The sequence below is a fragment of the Haemaphysalis longicornis genome, unplaced genomic scaffold (genome assembly GCF_048455015.1).
Source record: "Haemaphysalis longicornis isolate Haplotype H1 unplaced genomic scaffold, Haemaphysalis longicornis Haplotype H1 scaffold_2, whole genome shotgun sequence".
Taxonomy (NCBI): Eukaryota; Metazoa; Arthropoda; class Arachnida; order Ixodida; family Ixodidae; genus Haemaphysalis; species Haemaphysalis longicornis.
The window spans coordinates 168,674,144-168,684,599 of NW_027526295.1; the positions used below are offsets into that span (position 1 = coordinate 168,674,144).

At 44.1% G+C, this 10,456-nt stretch overlaps 1 long non-coding RNA gene across 1 annotated transcript; it reads left to right on the top strand.

Annotated features, from left to right (window-relative positions):
* The first annotated feature begins 5,933 nt into the window (after nucleotides 1-5,933).
* On the top strand, nucleotides 5,934-7,970 carry LOC144167505 (uncharacterized). Its single transcript, XR_013322013.1, has 3 exons — nucleotides 5,934-5,946; nucleotides 6,071-6,114; nucleotides 7,646-7,970. It is a non-coding gene; the product is annotated as an uncharacterized LOC144167505 (long non-coding RNA).
* Nucleotides 7,971-10,456: the final 2,486 nt, after the last annotated feature.

Here is a 10,456-nt window from a genome sequence, read left to right on the forward strand (position 1 = left end):
GATATTAAAGAATCCTTCCTATGTTAAAGACGGCGTAGGTTGATTTTGTAATCATTGGTGTGTTCACAAAAACCTCACATGCTTATTTTGCAAAAAAAAATGCACACATCAGGACACGAACCCGATACTTGCTTGCCAGTACAACAAAAGCCGCTAATTTCATAAGTAGAAAATGCTATAGCGCTAGGAAAATGATATACAGTAGTCTACAAAAGCGTTTGCATTAAATTTGCCTAGCAAAGCTACTTATAAAACGTACGTGTGTTCGAGGTTGTGCGGAAAGCCAAAGACCCTAGCTTGTCGAAATTATGCTGTACCGCTCGACTAAAACATGACTCATATCCGAGGCTGCGAGATATATCCAAGAGAAATAGGAGAATGAACATTCAGGAGAAAGAGGAGAATTCAGACTATCCTAAGGTGCTGACATCTGTGCACCCACTTATGAAGTATGTGTTTGTGTTGGCGGGGGGGGGGGGGCAGGGGGTGGATCCTCTGGTTTGGATACCCAGAAGTGCGCTGGCCACTCGGGTCATCTGCGCCAGGCTTTGCTGGGGATAGGTCGAAAGTGGTTAGCTGTGCCACCTACTGAAATAACTTTCAGCTGTTAATTTGTCTTCGCGGTTTGGTGACTCTCTTGTTATCAGCCACTACACTTAGGAAACTTCTGACGCAAAACATGTTAAGCTCACTTTATTTTTTTGCGCCAGAATTCAACACATATCTCTAATTTCAAAACACTGACCGTATATAATGCCTTGAAATGACTTTCCCACATCCCGCTGGATCAACCGCAACTTTTCGTACATGTACTCGGGACTATGTAAACAGCGTGGAATTTCCTTTTTTTGAGGAAATGGCGCTGGCTTGCACTCAAACGCGTACCCTTCATATTAACAGGCACATAGCCATCAAAAACACTCAGCATTTGGAGGCCGTTTTGCTCAGCAACCAAGCACCACAACAAGAACAAGTCATCAAGCTGTCGCAGGACGTCTCCAGGGCCCACGTACTGCAGGCTGCCCTCAGGCAATAAGGGGTCGACACCAGTCTACCAGGAGTGAACCGTTTTTATTCAGCAAATGGCAATAAATTTTACCTGATTATTACTGCAAGGATTGGGGTGCAGTGTTTTTCAAAGTCCTACGCAATATAGCAGCCAAATTTTGCTACTCTGGAAGCAGTTAAACATAAATAGCTTTTCAGGGTTTTTCTACTAAAGATTACGCGTTCACCTAAGCACCTTTAGGGATGTAGGGAATGAAAAAGCATCAGTCCCTGATAGCCGAACGCGTCCTCTCATTGTTGACAGAATCATTTTTCATTTTCATTTTTCATTTTTCAAAATACAATACCTGGCCTCACACACGCGTTCGCAAGTGAGCCGGAGCGTAGCGTGCTACCCCTTAACTGTTTTCTCTGTAAATAGCACGGTCAAAATGCTTATGTACACCGCAATATCAGTCTCTAACAAACGTTTGAAAGTCCATAGAAGGCAACACTGCATTCTTTGTGTTTCCCTTTGCGGCTTTTTCCTTTTCCGTTTATACTTTGCATTTATCCTTTTTCCATTATCCTTTTTCCTTTAAGGCTCTTTCATCTGTTCCTTTTTATGACTCAACACATACCCATGTTTTCAACGCCAAGCAAAAGGAACAATGCGAACGTGCTTTGCAACTCGCCCGACTCCTACTTCTGTAAAAAGCATGCTCGAGTTACTGAGGTAAGCCCCAGTATATGTCTCCACCACTGCTAAACCTGAAGACAACTGTGGAAATCCATGAAGATGCCCGCCTGAAACAGCGACGTCATCGGTCCATGCAGCTCGGCTGCCATTGCGGCACGGACTACAAAAACCTCGGTGTCATTTCTCCGTGACTACGCCCTGAACAAAACTCTGCGAGTATTTCAATTAACTTTGCTCCGGCTTGTGTGGTGTGCATGTGTTCGAGCATCTCTCAGTTCTTGTGTGCTTATCATCGTTTGTTAGTGTTTCTGAGCGTTTAAGCGTCTTCCCTTCTTTCGCCCATTTTCGCCCTTCTCATGTTCATTTGGAGTAGCAAACCAAGCGCATTCTGGGAAACAGCGCGAAAAAAGACGTGGACGAAGGGAACGGACAGGACGAGCGCTGACTCACGACTAGTTTATTCACAGGATGTGTACAGAAAATAAACATTTACAACAAAAGAGAGAGAGAGAGAGAGAGAGAGAGAGAGAGAGAGAGAGAGAGAGAGAGAGAGAGAGAGAGAGAGAGAGAGAGAGAGAGAGAGAGAAACAAAAATATTCAAATCAAACACACTCCCTCGTACCCCTGTTACAGTTTACACCAAGCTAGCACCAGGCCGACACCTCCTTGCCATTAAAGGTGTCCATCCCCCTCCAACTCTATCGCATTTGCCTAATAGCTAAGGTTTAGGCCAATCATAAACTCATATCAACATTAAGGATATGGGAACAGCTTTGCGAATTTCGTTCATGATTTGTAGTTTGCTATACGCGACCAGTAATCTTATTTCCAAACTATGTATGGCTCTACCTCGTTGATTCGCGGTAATATATGGTAGGAGGAGAGTTGGAGAACAAATACCGACATTATTACTCACGGCATCGGCAATGGCGATTCGCAAACATTTGCATTAAGTATTTTCCCGGTATCATCATGGCAACAAAATCTAGTTCTATACCTCGGTGAACTAACGCATATAGATGGTTCGGTGAAGTCTACCGAGATTATACTTTTTGAAGGTCCGGCCAGCCGGCGCAAAAGGCCGGAAAAAAGCTAATATATTTTGGGTATATTCAGGCTGGTGGAACAAAATTACAAATTTTAAGGTCTGTGCCAACGCGTTTGTAGGTATCAATATATGTTGAGTGCCGTGGATTCAAATAGACGACTATCGGAGGAAGTACTTGTTTTTTAATAAAGAAAATGCAAGTAGCATGACAAGGCGTATCACCGTCGGCCGAATGTTCACGCACTGCGATTTGTGACGCCAGAAACTGTGTATTGGGAATGCGGGGGGCGGTGCTGGTTATAGCGTTTTTCGGAGAGAATGGGGGAGTTACAGGGACGTAGTGCCTGTAACCATAACATAGGTAAATTTAGGAACTTTAGATCAACATGTCTTTAGTAACATAAACATAAATTAAACTTAAGATTAAAGAAAACCTCTTTATTACGATCAGTAATGTTCTATTGAAGTTTATATTTCTGTCTAATGCTTTTCTTTGGAGACAAGGATAGGCCGGAAGATTTATGCGGGTGAATACGAAAGCGAAATACCCTTTTAACTAACTATTATTCGCAGAAGATATTTTGACCATTGAAGCGGTAAACAATTCATCACGGCATTAACTCTGCTTACGTTTTTGGGAGGCGAACCCTGGTGATAGTTATCAACAACCTTTTAGCTGAAACATCACAATTGTGTCCGTTCTTTCGTTTTCACTTTTTTGTCTTTTGCAGCGAATTACTTCAATCGTCTTATTTTCTGCTACGTGGTGTACACCTCTCTTTCTTCGCTTTGGTTCTTCGTCTTACGGCGCGAATCACGCCAGCTAGCAGACTGGCGTACGCCGCAGCTTCCCTATAATCGGGTTTCAGCAGGGCTGGTGTGCAAATGTCCTACTCACCTGCCATCCGGTTCAGGTATTGCGAGGCATGTATTATTACAAAACTATCGACGTTTCAAATTCGCAGTTTTGAGAATTTTGTGAAGCCGACACATTGCCCCTCCGAGAATATAGGAACAATAACGATTTCTGCGGTGGCAACGTGCGCAGTTAGAAGAGCTGTTGCAGCTCTGTGCTATCACTGTGCAGACCCGATTCAAATCTTACGGTATACAATGTTTTTAATTTATTTACACCTTCCGGGAGTGGTCATTTTCTTGGGCGGACGACAACAAGAACTGTATATACAACCACAACTGCTCTCTAAAGCAGAATGTGGTACTTAAGGCTTTCGTGTTAGAACCACCTTGTATGCACGATTTTGGCGCAAGTTGAAAGTCACCAGGTAGTCCCCAATATTCTTCTGCCAACTAGAGCACGCCTTACCGACAATGCTTCACAGCATCGATGCGCGTGGTCCCGATTCGAACCCTTTATTTGTCCATAAATAAATGGTGCGGTCCGGGTTGGACAAACGACAGGTTTAAATAAGTCCAAAGACAACCACACTTTTTGCACAAACTCGCACATAGTTGATCAAAAGCGTTCAGAACCTGACTAAGATTGGCACATTTGCTATGAGTCAACGAATGTCTGTTAAGCGCTTCAATGACTACTCTCACCCTCTCAATTCATTTATTGTACCAGCATAACAACTGCTTGCTCGAGATGCGGCGGGGTTCTGCATCGAGCACTAAACCAGAGAAATCGCGTTGCAAAAAATTATCGCTGTTTATGGGCAGGGACGGAACCACAGTAATGTTTCATCGTTGTTACAACTTACGTTACTCATACCCCATATCGCATCCCTATTCTAGGTGGGTAGCACGTTTAAGAAACTAGTTGGAAGTTTGAGTGCCCATCTTTGGTTTTTTCGCTCTTAACCCTGTCCTTCGTACATGTATGCTGAACAAAACTTTTTTACGTCGGAATTGCGCAAACCACCCCAGCGCATCACTTTGTAAAGGCACAATAAAATGCCAGTGGAAATCTAGTCTATGCTAGTAGAAACCTCTCAGACAAGAAACAATTGATGGGCGGCGAGTAATTTCGAAACTCGTTCCCCAACTTACAGTGAAGTTCCTATTGCAACAGCGCTTGCGAGAAGAACGCACACGACAGAACGATGAGTTTGTACATTGCACACAACTGAGGTAAACTATCAAGGTAGCACCTTGAAGATAATGTTTTTACGCATTTTCTGACAATGTTCTGGAGGATTTGTAATATCAGAATGACGTATTTTATCGTAGTTGGTCAATGAGGGCTGATCCGGTATCACCGCTCCCTCTCTACATCACAAGTTGTGCACATCAGTGTGCGTGTGCATTCTAATTTGATAACAATGTTGCAAGGCATTCATTTAACTCTTATAAATACGGAATCAACCTGAGCCCAGTTCATTCGCGGAGCTTCGGATGCAGTAGGTCTTGGTTGTACGTCGTCAAGGTATGGTTTGGAACTCTTCAACTGTAGCCGGTTAAATAGTCTCAAAAATGCTAGGTATAAAAACTTCTGCCCCATTCATTAGGCCGGTTGAAACTTTGTTAATTTGGTATCCGGCTTTTTGGTTGTTCCTTATTCGGTATAATTTTCTCGATATTTGCGAATGCACATATCATTTTTTAAACCAGCTTGTTTCCATGATACCGCAATCAAGTATTTTTGTGGTATGACATTCACACCGGCGTGTATTATTGCATTCGAAAAGCTATATGTTTTTCTTTTCTGCCGCACTTCATTTCAGGAATTCATCACGAAAATGTTTCATATCGTCGTGTCCCTGGCACTTGTTTCAGCCGCAAGTAAGTTACCAGTTCAAATATTTTTCTCATTTTATATTATAAGCACGTGAGAAGGTTCGTAAGGAATTACACAATAGACTCAGCTTAAATGCATCAAATCTTAAGTCTTGTTAAGGTGTTCAATAATTTTGATACCACTATTCGCAACGCAAAAATAAACGTTCATGTTCTATAAAGAAAATTACCAGGCTGGTTCTTTTTACCCTGTATGAACCATTCAGCAAGCAGTAAAGCTCATGAAAACAAAACTTTTGTACATTTGACTCTAGGAGGGGGTTGAAACCCCGGCTTTGCGGGAAAGAACAGTGCATTAAGTGCTTCCACAAAATTGGAGATGAATACAAATGTTCTAGTTTGCCTATGTGGACATCTCTTCAGAGCACTACTTTGTTTAGAGATGTACTAAACGATCCGAAATATACAGACTAATTGGCTTGATCTATTTTTTTCTCACAGGTGCTGCCACACTGTAAGTACACGCCCCATCTAATGGTTCTTTTCACAGTTTTGTGTAGTAAAAAGTTCGTGTCTATATCCACATATTTCTCCTCAGATGCGTTTTCTTGTGAACGGCGCCTACTTTTTTGTTCCAGAACACCTCAAGGAAAGATTGCAGAAATTCAACATTCCGAGGAAGGTATGACTTCTTTCACAACAAACACAATAATCCCAATCTCAAGCGTAACTACCAAGAGTGCTACCAGGGGGGACATTCTAGATTTCTGTAAGCCACTGCTTCCGGTTTTCGGGAGGTATTTCGACAAAAGCGCGACATAATGTCATCCCGAAGCTTAGTTGCGTTATAAGACTTCGAAACTGATCTGCTAAAAATGGGTGTACACCGGTAGAAAAATTTCAAACCCCGCCTAATTATTTCGTGCTTTAAACTGGTGAAATATTTACACGAGGTTGAGAAGTCATTTCTGTGTTTCTATAAATGTCTGCTCACACTAGTGATTGCGGTCACATTATAATAGATGCAAGTGCCGCGGTAAGAGCAACAGTAAACTATGTACACACTTGCGGAATGATTGTGGTTACACGACATTTTTGTGTTGTTCCCTTCCTTCCTCTCCTCTTTCCTACACTCGTCCACAATGCATAACCTAGTCGCCACTCTGTCATTCGGTCCACATTCACCGAAGCTTTACAATAGTAACACCGCCGGGCTTTTTAAGTGCGGAACGCTTTCGTGCCCGGCTTGTCTGCGTAGCTCGTCCGGAGTCGCATTATCTAGGCACCGCAGGCCAAGTGGCGTCACACGTCACACACCCAAACAGAGGCTTCGAAGAGATCACGGCATCCCCTGGTCGGAATCGAACCTCGGTTCCTCCCGTTACGAAGCAGATGACAACCCAATTGCGTCACACAGGCACACGGTACTCACATGCAAAGTGTTTGTGGGTGATCTTTGGGCTGCGCCGTTGCCACGGAGACTGCCGTTGTTAGGCTGCAAATAGCTACATGATGATACAAAGTACGGAAAAAGTTACGAGTTAAAGCACTAATCACCCAAAATGAATAAGAACTCCACCCGCTGTCTCTCTATTGGCCTTTTTAGGGGCTTCGGACCCCTGTCTTGACTACTTTCGGTATCAACGCTAGGCTGATACCGAATCTACTCAAGAGGGGGCGCCACGGGCCCATTATTTATTCACTGCTCCGAAGTCGACAGCTTTCCTGTTGGATGAACCAGCTGTTTTATTTTTCAAATTACACTTCTACTGACAGCTTAGCAAGGGAAACCATTACCCGTCAGTGCAAATTGTGTGGGATAATTTCGTAATTCCAGAAGAGTCACGAACTTTCGCAAAATTGATCGTGAATGTAATGCGGATTTACGGAGAGTTGTACAAGGATGAGAGAAACACCATTTCTTCCGGCTTTTGCACAAACAATTGGTTTATTTATTAAAAATATAAAAATCGCACTCCTAAAAAGAAATAACGCACGAATGTTAAACGCCGTTTACGTAACGAGTATTGCAAATGTTTCCCAATGGCGGCCACGCTCATTTACATGAAAATATACTCGTGTCTCAGGCTGACTGCTTGCCCAGCCTAACATCTAATTTATGACTTAGTCGACGGTGTTTGGTTGCACGCCCATTCGCTATCGTAGTGCTCCTTTGGTTTCCTTATCCGCCGATTCCCTGTCATCTGTTTCAGATAAGAACCTACAAGCTGCAGCTGCAGTACTGTCTCACGCGTTCGAGAAGTGGCTAAAGGCCAATGAAGACGTCAATCCGGCTGAACTCGTGATACGCTTCGCTGAGCTCATTCATGAAGTGCTGGGAGAAGAACATGGCCCAGTAGCCGCAGATAAAGATGAGGCCGAGAAAGCAGGCAGTGGCTTGGATGAATACGGCCTGAGCAAGAAATTCAAGAATTGGCTCAAGAAGAGCCGGGGTTTCTTGGTCAGATTCCTGGAAGCTTTTCTTTTCAACCTGACATTCCCCAAGTTGTACGGATAATAAACTTGTGTAGCCGAAAACACCTTTTTGTCTTCCTTCTGCGTAGGAAAATTATCTTCGTCAAATATCACCGAAGCGAGTGTCGAACAATATTAAGGACACTCGTAGTAAACGAACTACGCTAATTCATAGCGTAATGATTGTCGAAAAAGCCAGCTTATACATAATGTGTCACTCAACGTGGAGACCGCTTTAAAAAATAAGGTTTTTGCAATAACGTAAGAAGTATTCTTTTCCCCTGATGATGCACAGAAGCCCAAGAACTTTTAGGCTCTGGATGAAATGCAATACGCGTCCAAGGAAAATAAAAATTCATTACAAGATCGCATTGATTACGACTGCGCCTCCACGCGCTATAGATGCACTGTGGCCTGATCTCGTTTAACAATGTACCAGTGCGTAAAATGTTTGAATGAGCACACGGGGTGTAATGTCTAGCCACTGAACATGATTTAATAATAACGCGATAGAGTTATTAGGCTCATACTTTTATTTACGTGTGGCTGCTGCGGTCCGCTAACAACCGTGCTCATCAAGCGTCCGCGGAAATACGACATCGCAGCCACCCCGAAGCTAAGACTTAGACGGCGAGATGCGAGGGCTCGCCTGGATATGGCGCAGCGGCAAATTAACTGCTGCAGATTTAGAAAGGAACGGGGAGAGGACAAAGACGGCTAACCTCCGACTATGACCATGGGGGTCAGAGGAAAAAGAGAGTAATAAACTCGACTTGGCTGAGCCATGGACCAGCGTCCGCGTCCCGTTATATAACAGTATTGTGCCGAAACCTGGGAATAGCTGACCAGCGGACTTCACGGCGCCGCGTCTTCAAATTAGTGCGTGGCCTCAAGTACGTCGCATCTTCACACTTCGGAGGCCTCACTCTTGAACGGTGTTTGCCATGGCCGCACGCTGGACGCAGATCTCTCGCTTGGAACCCGGAGATGAACCCAAGCCGTCTTACTGCACAGGCACTTGCTTCGCTACGGTCCCTGGTTTTGATGACAGGCAGGTCCTGGAAAAACTTCGAAGTTCGCGGGTCATCCTCCGGACGGACATATCTGAATTAGCCAATACAACAGTTTGGGACTTGCAATCATCACCATCGAATATAAGTATCATAATTGATTTGGGCCGTATACAAGAAAAAGACAGGACGAACTTCGAAAGCTTAACGGCCATATGCAGCGCCTTCTCGACTTTGACAGCTTCGTAAAGGACTTCGAAGAAGACAACGCGTACTAGTACATAAGTTGCACTAAGATTTCGTTAATGAAACGAATTGCTGAGGCAACTTGGGGAAGTCGTCCCCCGCGATGAAGACTGTCGCCACCTCAACAGAAGCAGGGGTTTCCAGAGGTGGCACCACTCAGAGGAAAGACGCGTCCAATGCAGCGTTTTCTCAACGGAAACTGAAGCCGGCAATACCACCGGCTCACCTAACTAAAGCGAGGGCAAAGGATTAACGGCCATTCCTACAAAAATTAAGGAAGTTATACATTATGAGCAAAAACGAACTAAAAGAAAACCCCGGGTTTAAGCCCAAATTAAAAGAATTTTCAAACCACTTTTCGATATTCCAGCGATTCTGTTTCCGCCGCAGGCTGTGTTTGGCAAACGACGGATGGCCCCACTCGGCCAAGATTAAAGTAGCCCTAAATATCGGTGCAAATTTCCTCCCAGACACACGTCACGTAAGAGTTCCCGGCGTGGCACTATAGTCACCTGGAAGGCGCAATCTCACAATCACCAAAAAAGAGAAAATCTTTAACTGACTGCCAACACTATGAAACGCCCAACCAAGAGCGGAACAGGAATGGCAGAAGAAACCATAATACTCATGCAGCCACTGATCATGAGCCGGAAATAGCAGTGCCTACTGCATCGTAAACCCACCCGCACCGATTAAACTGAGATGAACACCATAATCAGAACAGCGTTGAATAAATACCAGCCTCCACCTCGCAATCATTACCGTGAAACAAGCTAACAACCAGCTGACCACTTAGGTAGTAAAACGAATATGCAGAGAAGGATCTAGTAGCAGAGGAAGGGGATGAATTTGATGTAGAGACGAAATAAGAAAATTCGGCGGCAAAGAATACCGGGTGAAGGTGAGTAGTGCATAAAAAGTGTAGTGTAGTAGTACATATTGTAGTTTTCTTCATCGTGCCGTGCAGGTAACGTGGCTGTTAATGAAGGCAGTGGGGTATATGTCCGCAAATTGTGTTTTTAAAACGCATTTGAAGAAATCAGAGAAACCGCACCCCAAGCGCCAAGTGTGTGGCTTAGAACCCCCCCTCCCCGGAAAGGAATCGACTAAACGCCATCATAAACGTGTCACCGATCCAGTGTCTCCGCGTTAAAATGGCCTACCACTAACATGTATCTAACCTACTCAAGCACAAGCGAGTTTGCAGGGTCAAGTTCACTGGAGGAATGTTCTAACATTATGAGAACACAGTGTACGCCGACTCTGGGATGGGCAAAAGTATGAGGCAACAAT